The sequence below is a fragment of the Solanum stenotomum genome, chromosome 3 (assembly GCF_019186545.1).
Source record: "Solanum stenotomum isolate F172 chromosome 3, ASM1918654v1, whole genome shotgun sequence".
NCBI lineage: Eukaryota > Viridiplantae > Streptophyta > Magnoliopsida > Solanales > Solanaceae > Solanum > Solanum stenotomum.
The window spans coordinates 32,229,815-32,240,193 of NC_064284.1; the positions used below are offsets into that span (position 1 = coordinate 32,229,815).

Consider the following 10,379-nt stretch of genomic DNA (forward strand, 5'->3'; position numbering starts at 1 on the left):
CCTTGAATCCAAGTACAAGTTCAAGTACAAGTCAAGATTAAGGTCAACTTCAAGTTAGAAGAACAACTAACAAGCTTGATTAAATCAATTGAAGGCTTGACAAAGTGTGTACACGAACAAGATGCTAAACTTTTCAAGCTGACAAATAAGATGGATAACATAATTGAAAGAGGATCAAGTCAAGCACCTATGAAGCTTCTTAGAATTCAAGAAAAAGAAGAGTCTTGCATAAAGCAAACAAAGATTAAAGAAATTCATCTCATCGCTAAAGGTTTGATTCATATTGATCAATTGATGGATTTTACAAAAGAGGCCATCAAAGGCAAATCTGAGTCCTCGTCCAAATTTTATCTCACATATGCCTAGTCGTATACACAAAGATTGATAGCTTGGAGATACATGAGGGCTATCAACCTCCTAAGATCCAATAATTTGATGGTAAAGGAAATCTCAAACAACATATAGCGCACTTTGTCGAGACTTGCAATGATTTTGGGACATATGGTGATTATCTCGTCAAACAGTTCGTTCGATCTCTCAAAGAAAATGTATTTGATTAATACACATATCTCAAACCTGGTTAATATATATAGTTAGGAGAAGTTAGAGCAAGAGTTACTCAATCATTTTTATAGTACAAGGTTTGTTGTTAGTGTCACGTTCCGAGCCTACACTCCGAATGTGACCGATACTTGAAAACCATTGATGGTCCCGAGAGAATCCTTGGTCTGGCTGATTACTGAGCGAAAGACTAAACATACATGCAGAAACATTATATGTCACGCCCCGAGGCTACCCCTTGACGTAAACACGGGACCTAGGATCACGAGTGACCCCAACCTAACCTTGAGTTGGCATATCATAGGCAACTGAATATATCTATGAAAAGATGAACTAATGCGGAAGCTAAATCATGAGATAACTAATAGTGGGGAATACCCAAAACTGATCTGAATATATAAATAATAAATAAGAGTTTAGTGATACTGAACAATCACTCAAATGTTAAAGTTGAATCTAAAACTATGTCTGAAAAAACCTCTACTAACTAAAGTTGGTGGGACATGTCCCCAACTAACCCTAGCAAAACTGAAACTGAAATGAAAGACTAAATCTGAAACATGTCTATTGTCCTCGAAGTATGAGGACTAACCACTGAAGCTGCTGAATGTGGATCGGGAACCGATCTACGCGTGATCTAAATACTGATGACCTAAACCTACATCATGAAAAAATGTATCGCGAAGTATGCGTCAGTACTTGGAAGGTATTGAGCATGTAAGATAGGATAAAAGTTGAACAAAATGTATAAGCTGAACAAAGCATACTAAGCAATGATATAATCTGAACATAATGGAAATACGGAAATATACTAGAAAAGAACTGAACTGAATGCAATGACCAAGTACATAACATGATGAGACTGAATACTGAAATATAACTGAAAACCTGGTCAAATGCATTATNGCACTCCCAGCCCAGCTAGAAAGAGTGACCCTAGGGGGCACCCAACCAAACAGTCCACTCCCAGCCCAGCTAGAAAGAAGGACCCGTGAGTGAGGTAGATATCGCGAATCGTCCTACCATGCAATCAGCTCCAAGCCCAGCTAGAAAGAGCGACCCGGGGACACCCAGCCAGCAGCACACTCCCAGCCCAACTAGAAAGAGAGGCCCGGGGGCGATCGCCGATATCACCGAGTCTACCCAGCCAGCGATACGTTCCCAGCCCAGCTAGAAAGAACAACCCCGGGGGTGATGGTATCTCCAAGAGGATCCAATCCCACAACAACCACCGCAGAACGCCGTCCACTCTAAGAAATCACAGAAAAGGCTCCAAGCCTATACTATCTCAATCCCACGCCTCGAGTGATGCACTAAACCTTCGAGAATGCGTCGGAACCGCAGAATAAGAAGGAGAAGATACAGAAGTGCAGCAAGTAGCGATAACTCCTAATCTAAGGTTCAAACTATCAGACTCAAGTCTGCTATTCCAGTCTACAAGGAGCTAAGTCATCCGAACGATGTCGGCAGAAAATCAAGGCTATCCAGCCCACACGGGTCATAAGTCGAAGGCAATGCTAGCCTAACCTAGACTAAGGACATCATGCTTACGGTTAAGGATGAATAAGGCATACAATACAAAGCATACAAGCATACAATAGTATTTAACACATAGACATGCAACTCTACTAAACCGGATAACATGATACTATACCCGAAATATGGTCAATCGATTCTAACATGAGGTATCTAATCAAAGTAAGGTAGTAAACTGGTACCCACCCCCAATTCACTCCAATCGACATGTTTTTACACAATTAAGCTTAATCTAAAAGAAGGAAGCCGTAGCCTACCTTAAGGCTATCCGTGCGCTCTCTAATCACTTTACCGGAGCTTTCCTTTTCCGAACAGTCTCAAAACGCTGCCCCGCTATCAAAAATAGAGTCACAACATTACTATGGTCATTTAGATACCAAAATCACAACAAACAGAGACGGGTCAATTTTGGAGTCAAAACGGGAATCGTGGGACCCGCACCGAACTGTCCGAATTTGACTCCGTCAAAAGACCCTAAACAACACCCCAAACTTATGTCCCAAAATGGAACACAATTCGAGGCTCAAAACATAGCAAAAACCAACAAGCAAGAAACCACACTTTAATCTATTAAAAGAAACCCTACAGCAGCAGTCCAAAACTCGAAATAAACGAAAATCAAAAGGTGCCCAGTACTCTTTGAACACTCTACGATGAAACCACGACAATTCTCAACACGTGGGACTTTGAATCACCCAAAACCGAGCTAAAATGAGTGAGATATGGCCAAAACAAAATACCAAAAATAAGGACTCGAAAAAGGTACGGCAGTCAGGTTTCATCGCGAAATTACCTCAAACGGGAACCTCAAACTACTATACGAGCTCACCAACGCGTTGCCCTCGAAAAATCTCACAACTTTTCCTTTTGAATCGCCCAAATCGGATGAGAAATGAGAGAGCTATGAGAGTTTGAAGTTTTGGGAATTGTTGCTGGTTTTCTGCATTTATTGCAGAAAATCTGCAATAATTTCCAAAACTTAAACTCCGACGGGGTGCTCCGATCTCGTTCAGAACCCCGTGCACGCAAACGAGATATGCAACCATACCAAATTCGATATTCCAGACTCAATGGCGCAGTCGAAATTTCCATCAGAGGTCATTTCGATAAAAAGTGGGTCCCACTTCCAAAAGCCATTTTAAGTCAAAACCCACAAAAGGGCTCGGAAAGATATTGAAAACCTCGGGACACAAAAAAAGGGTCAATCTAGACCAAACTTAACATTCCGGAGCTAACTGCACTGACGGAATTCTCATCCGAGCGCGTTTACTCAGAATGTTGACCAAAGTCAAACTTAAGCCAAAATTCAAAGGCTAAAACGCCTAATCACACCGACTCACACTGAAAACCTCGGGAGTCATGTCGACCATGCTACCAGCTTAAAATGACCCTTTTGGAGCTGATGGAATCGTCAGAATTGAATTCCGATGTTATCTTCTTGAACTTTTGATCGAAAATGATCGTTCAAGGTTCATAAGCTCTAAAACACAAAAACTCACACCAAGACCAAACGAACGACCAGGTGATCGAACTGTCATTCCCAGCAAGTCATAAATGACTTGGGGTCGCTACAGGAACGCTCTAAACGACACATAGAAGGCAAGACACAGAAATGACCAAGAGGGTCATTACAATATCCACTACTAAAAAGGACTTCCGTCCGCGAAAGAAAGGATCAAGAAGTACCTGAAGGCTCAAACAAGCCGGGAAACTGCTCTCGCATCTGCTGCTCGGTCTCCCAGGTAGCCTCCTCGACTGGACGATGCCTCAAACGGACCTTAACAACAGGAATGGCTCTCGAGCGCAATCTCCTCACATCTCTGGCTAGAATGGTAACTGACTCCTCTACAAATATCAAACGATCATCCAACTCGACTGCATCATACTGGAGCACATGAGACTCATCAGGAACATACCGCCGCAACATCGAGACATGGAAAATCGGGTGGATGGCTGAAAATGCTGGAGGTAGGGCCAACTCATAAGCAACCTCCCCAACTGTCCGGAGTATCTCAAAAGGCCCAATGTACCTAGGGCTAAGCTTGCCCCGCCTCCCAAACCTTATCACGCCCTTCATGGGTGACACACGGAGGAATACCGGATCACCAACAGAGAATCTCAAAGGTCGGCGCTTCCGATCCGCATAACTCTGGTGCCTACTCTGAGCCGTCCTGAGCCTATCCTGAATCACCCTCACCTGATCCAGGGCCTCCTGAAGCAAATCTGTACCACGCGGCCTAGGCTTTGTAGACTCAAACTAACCAACTGGAGAGCGACAACGCCTACCATATAATGCCTCGAATGGGGCCATCTGAATACTAGAGTGGTAGCTGTTGTTGTACGCAAACTCCGCCAAAGGTAAGAACTGGTCCCACTGACCTCCAAAATCCATAACACATGCCCGCAACATATCCTCAAGGACCTGAATAGTACGATCCGACTGGCCATCCGTCTGCGGGTGGAAAGCTGTGCTAAGGTCAACCCGAGTGCCCAACTCATCTTGAAAGGTCCTCCAAAAGCTGGACGTGAACTGAGAACCCTGATCTGATATAATAGAAACTGGCACCCCATGAAGTCGAACCACCTCCCGAATGTAGATACGAGCCAACCTCTCGGCGCTAAATGAACACTGAACAGGAAGGAAATGCGCTGACTTGGTCAATCGATCAACGATGACCCAAATGCTGTCAACACCTCTAGGAGTCCGAGGCAACCCCACAATGAAGTCCATAGTGATACGCTCCCACTTCCACTCCGGAATGGGTAATCTCTGAAACACACCACCAGGTCTCAAATGCTCGGCCTTTACCTGCTGGCAGCACAAGCAACGGGAAACAAAGTCAGCAATATCTCTCCTCATGCCACTCCACCAGTAATGCTGCCTCAAATCACGATACATCTTCGTTGTTCTCGGATGGATAGAGTATCTAGACTCATGTCCCTCAGAAAGTATCAACTGTATCAAATCCCCAACTCTCGAAACACAGATGCGGCCGGCGAATCTCAACACTCCATCAGGATCTAAGGTAGCCTGACCACCATCACCCGCTAACACTCGATTTCTAAGGGCCACCAAGGTATCATCCTCAAACTGGCAACCACGGATCCTATCAAGCAAAGAAGACTGCACTCCCATAAAGGCCAAGACGCGTCTAGAATTTGATATATCCAACCGAACCATGCTATTAGCTAAAGACTGAATGTCCAAAGCTAAGGGTCGCTCCTCAATAGATAAGAAAGCTAGACTACCCATACTCACTGCCTTCCGGCTCAAGGCGTCCGCTACCACATTCGCCTTGCCCGGATGATAGAGAATAAAAAGGTCGTAGTTCTTCAGGAGCTCAATCCAACGACGCTGTCTCGAATTAAGGTCCCTCTGGCTAATGATGTACTGAAGACTCCTGTGATCGGTGTAGATCTCACATCGAACTCCATACAAGTAGTGCCTCCAAATCTTAAGTGCGAAAACTACCGCCGCCAACTCTAAGTCATGGGTGGGGTAGTTGCGCTCATGAATCTTAAGCTGTCTCGACGCATAAGCAATAACTCGGCCCTGCTGCATCAATACACAACCCAAACCAACGCCGGATGCGTCACAATAAACCGTGAAGCCCTCGCCCTCAACTGGAAGAGTCAATATAGGAGCGGTGGTCAATAACTCCTTGAGCCTCAAAAAGCTCGCCTCACACTCCTCTGACCAAACAAAGGGAACATCAACACGAGTCAACCGAGTCAGAGGTGCTGCCAAGGTAGAGAAACTCTCCACAAATCGTCTGTAGTAGCCTGCTAGTCCGACGAAGCTCCGAATCTCAGTAACTGAGGTGGGCCTAGCCCAATCACGAATAGCCTCAATCTTCGCCGGATCTACCATAATGCCCTCCTTAGATACAACATGCCCCAAGAACGCCACAGAGTCTAACCAAAACTGGCACTTTGAGAACTTGGCATAAAGCCGCTGATCTCTCAAAGTCTGGAGCACAACTCTCAAATGATGCTCATGATCACCCCTACTCCGTGAGTATATCAAAATGTCATCAATGAAGACTATGACGAATGAATCAAGATAAGGCCTGAACACGCGCGTCATCAAGTCCATAAAGGTAGCAGGGGCATTAGTCAACCCAAATGTCATCACCAAGAACTCATAATGGCCATAACGGGTCCTAAATGCAGTCTTAGGGATGTCCGATGCCCTAATCCTCAACTGGTGGTAACCGGACCTCAAATCAATCTTAGAGAACACTGAAGCTCCATGTAGCTGGTCAAATAGGTCATCAATCCTAGGTAGAGGATAACGATTCTTCACTGTCACCTTATTCAACTGTCTATAATCAATGCACATGCGCATAGTACCGTCCTTCTTCTTAACAAAAAGAACGGGAGGGCCCCAAGGTGATACACTAGGTCAGATAAATTCCTTACCCAAGAGATCCTGAAGCTGAACACTGAGCTCCTTGAGCTCTGCAGGAGCCATCCGATATGGCGGAATAGAAATAGGGCGAGTACCTGGCTCAAGCTCAATCGGAAAATCAATATCACGCTCTGGGGGTAGGCCAGGTAGATCAGTAGGAAACACATCTAAGAAGACACGAACAACAGGAATTGACTCAACCGGAAGAACCTCCCTACTCAGATCACGCACATAGGTCAAATATGATAAGCATCCGCTAGCCACTAGCCTCCTAGCACGAATAAAAGAGATAACCCCAACTGGTGTGCTACCACGAGATCCCTGCCACACCACCGAAGGGATACCATGAATAGCTAAGGTAACGGTCTTAGAAAAGCAATCTAAAACAGCGCGATAAGGGGATAACCAATCCATGCCCAGAATCACATCAAAATCAACCATGTCAAGCAATATAAGGTCAGCCCGGGTGTCACGCCCCTGGATAGTAACTAAGCAACATTGAAATACCTGATCCACTACTAAAGACTCACCCACGGGGGTTGACACACGCAACGGCTCTACCAGAGGGTCAGACATCATACTCAATCGAGAGGCATAGTAAACAGAAACGTACGAAAAAGTAGAGCCTGGATCAAATAAAGCCAAGGCGGGCTGCTGGCATAAAAGAATAGTACCTGTGATCACATCGTCTGATGCCTCAGCCTCCGCCCTCGCTGGAGCTGCATAGAAGTGACTATGTCTGCCTCTGCCCTGACCATCAGACCTACCACCTGGCCTGCCTCATCGGGGACCACCCCGTATACCCTGCTGACCACCTCTACGGTCCTGACCCTGACCACGGCCTCTAACTGGAGGTGCTGGTAAAGCTGGGGGAGCTACATGAGGAGCGAGAGCAATCTGACTATGCTGAGGGCAGTCCCTGGCCCAATGACCCATCTCACCACACTCATAGCAACCCTGTCGAGGGCGACTCCCAGAAGAACGACTACCATGGCTTGAAGAACCCGGCTGAAACACCTCGCGGCCCTGACTCGAACTAGCCTTACCCCGACCACCATCTGATGCCTGAAGAGAGGCCTGTGTAGGTCTGCTAGACTGACCCTGTTGAAACCGTCATCCGGCCCTGTCATGATAATCCCTAGACCTGGGGCGGGAGTCACTGTAGCTGCCCTCATACCTAGCCCTCTTCTCGCTGCCCCTTGGGCCTCGCGACGAAGATGCTCCATAGTACTAGCATGGTCAACTACGTCTAAAAAAGATCGACCCGCAAAAACTAAGGACTGGGTCTCAAGCCGAAGCTGCAATCTCAACCCATGAACAAAGCACTTAACTCGCTCTTCCTCTATAGGTAATATCATCTCAGCATAACGAGAGAGCTAGTGGAACCTAGTCTCGTACTCTGCCACCGACATGGAGCCCTGCTCCAACCCACAGAACTGATCCCTGAGGCGGTCTCTGACGCTACGAGGGATAAACTTGGCCAAGAAGGCCTCAGAAAACTCATCCCATGAGACTGGTGGAGATCCAATTGGCCTGGTCTCAATGAATGTGGGCCACTACTGCCTGGCTGGCCCATCTAGCTGGTAAGCAATGAAGTCGGCCCCTCTAGACTCCACAAGGCCCAAAGTGCGAAGCCTCTCACGGCAAGTAGTAAGAAACTCGTGGGCATCCTCACCCACAGCCCCAGAAAACCTCGGTGGTGTCAACCTGAGAAACACACCAAGCATCTTCTGGTCCTCAAACGGCATAGGTCTGTCCGCTGCCAAGGGCTGTACTCCCTCAGGTGGTACCTGGACCTGAGGTGCCCTCACTACAGGCTGATCCTGCGGTACTAGTGCTGGTGTAGCTGGGGCGGGTGGCTGCTGCATCCCCCCAAGCACACCTAAGAGCTGAGAAATAGCGGCCTGGAGATCTGGAGTCAAAACTAGTCCGGGTGGCGGCTGGGATGGCCCTAGCCCCACCGGCTGATCTGGTATACGAAGTGTTGAAGGGTCTGCTACTGGCTCTGGATCCTCCTCTCTCTCTTGGACTGATGCTGCGGCCCTCTCTCGACCTCGGGGTCGGCGTCTACCCCAAGTTAGGGCTCTGTCTGCAGGCCTGGGTGCATCACCCCCGGCCGCGCCACCTCGCGAGCGAGCATCCTGCGAAACAGTGAAACAAGTGAGATCTTAAGGAACCAATAAGACACATGCTGCACGAAAGTGAAACAAAAGAGGAAATCTTTCTAAGGACATCCTGTAGCCTCTCGAAGATAAGCTACGGACGTCTCCGCAACGATCTGCAAGACTCTACTAGACGTTAGCTTTGTACAGGTGAGACCGACGAACCTGAGGCTCTGATACCAATTTGGCACGACCCAATTTCTCGAGTCATGATGGCACCTACTATACCCTACCAGTAGGTAAGCCAACCCGTAACTTAGAACATCAAGCAATGAGCAAAAGGGCAGAAACTAGCGAAAACAATAAAATAAACAAGGATAACAAGGCGGAAGCAACCCAAAATAAATATATACAAAAATCTCTCCCAGAACCTGGAAGTCACTAGTACAGAGCTATCTAATAAAGAGTACAAGTCCCAAAAGTGGACCACAACAGAGCGTGTCTCAAAGGCAACAAGACTAGCTAAAACAAAAGAAGGAGACAGAACAAACCCCAATATGCCAAGTGCTCGCCCTCATCTCCGAATCACAGTTGCAAAAGAAGGCTGGAACTAATCACCGCTGGTAACTGGTACTAGCACCTGCATCACGAAATAGATGCAGAGCGTAGCATAAGTACCAACACAACAGGTACTCAGTAGGCATCATAGGCCGACTGAGCAAAAAGGGTAAAAACAATAACAAAGGATAGAATCTAAACACAGAGAGGTCAAAGCAGATATGAAAAGTAAAGCACACGAGCATACCAAAAACAAACTAAGTACACTAAACTAAACCTAATTGGACCCCTATATGCCCAGAAGGTACACTCGTGCGCAAGCTCAAATAAAACCTGAACGGACCCCCATAAGCCCGACAGGTGCACATAAAAGTTAAGTCTACTGAGAAAGAAGGAAACCGGGCTCCCAGCCCAAAGTAACTAAGATAATCCATCAGACTCCACCCAGCCAGCAGTGCACTCCCAGCCCAGCTAGAAAGAGTGACCCTAGGGGGCACCCAACCAAACAGTCCACTCCCAGCCCAGCTAGAAAGGGGGACCCGTGAGTGAGGTAGATATCGCGAGTCGTCCTACCATGCAGTCAGCTCTCAGCCCAGCTAGAAAGAGCGACCCGGGGACACCCAGCCAGCAGCACACTCCCAGCCCAGCTAGAAAGAGAGGCCCGGGGGCGATCGCCGATATCACCGAGTCTACCTAGACAGCGATATGTTCCCAGCCCAGCTAGAAAGAACAACCCCGGGGGTGATGGTATCTCCAATAGGATCCAATCCCACAACAACCACCGTAGAACGCCGTCCACTCTAAGAAATCACAGAAAAGGCTCCAAGCCTATACTATCTCAATACCACGCCTCGAGTGATGCACTAAACCTTCGAGAATGCGTCGGAACCGCAGAATAAGAGGGAGAAGATACAGAAGTGCAGCAAGTAGCGATAACGCCTAATCTAAGGTTCAAACTATCAGACTCAAGTCTGCTATTCCAGTCTACAAGGAGCTAAGTAATCCGAACGACGTCGGCAGAAAGTCAAGGCTATCCAGCCCACACGGGTCATAAGTCGAAGGCAATGCTAGCCTAACCTAGACTAAGGACATCATGCTTACGGTTAAGGATGAATAAGGCATACAATACAAAGCATACAAGCATACAATAGCATTTAGCACATAGACATGCAACTCTACTAAACCGGATAACATGATACTATACCCGAAAT

General features: G+C 47.1%; 1 pseudogene; it reads right to left on the reverse strand.

Moving 5' to 3' along the window:
• Window positions 1-2,380: 2,380 nt before the first annotated feature.
• Window positions 2,381-10,144, reverse strand: LOC125858877 (uncharacterized; annotated as a pseudogene).
• Between the last annotated feature and the right edge of the window lie 235 nt (window positions 10,145-10,379).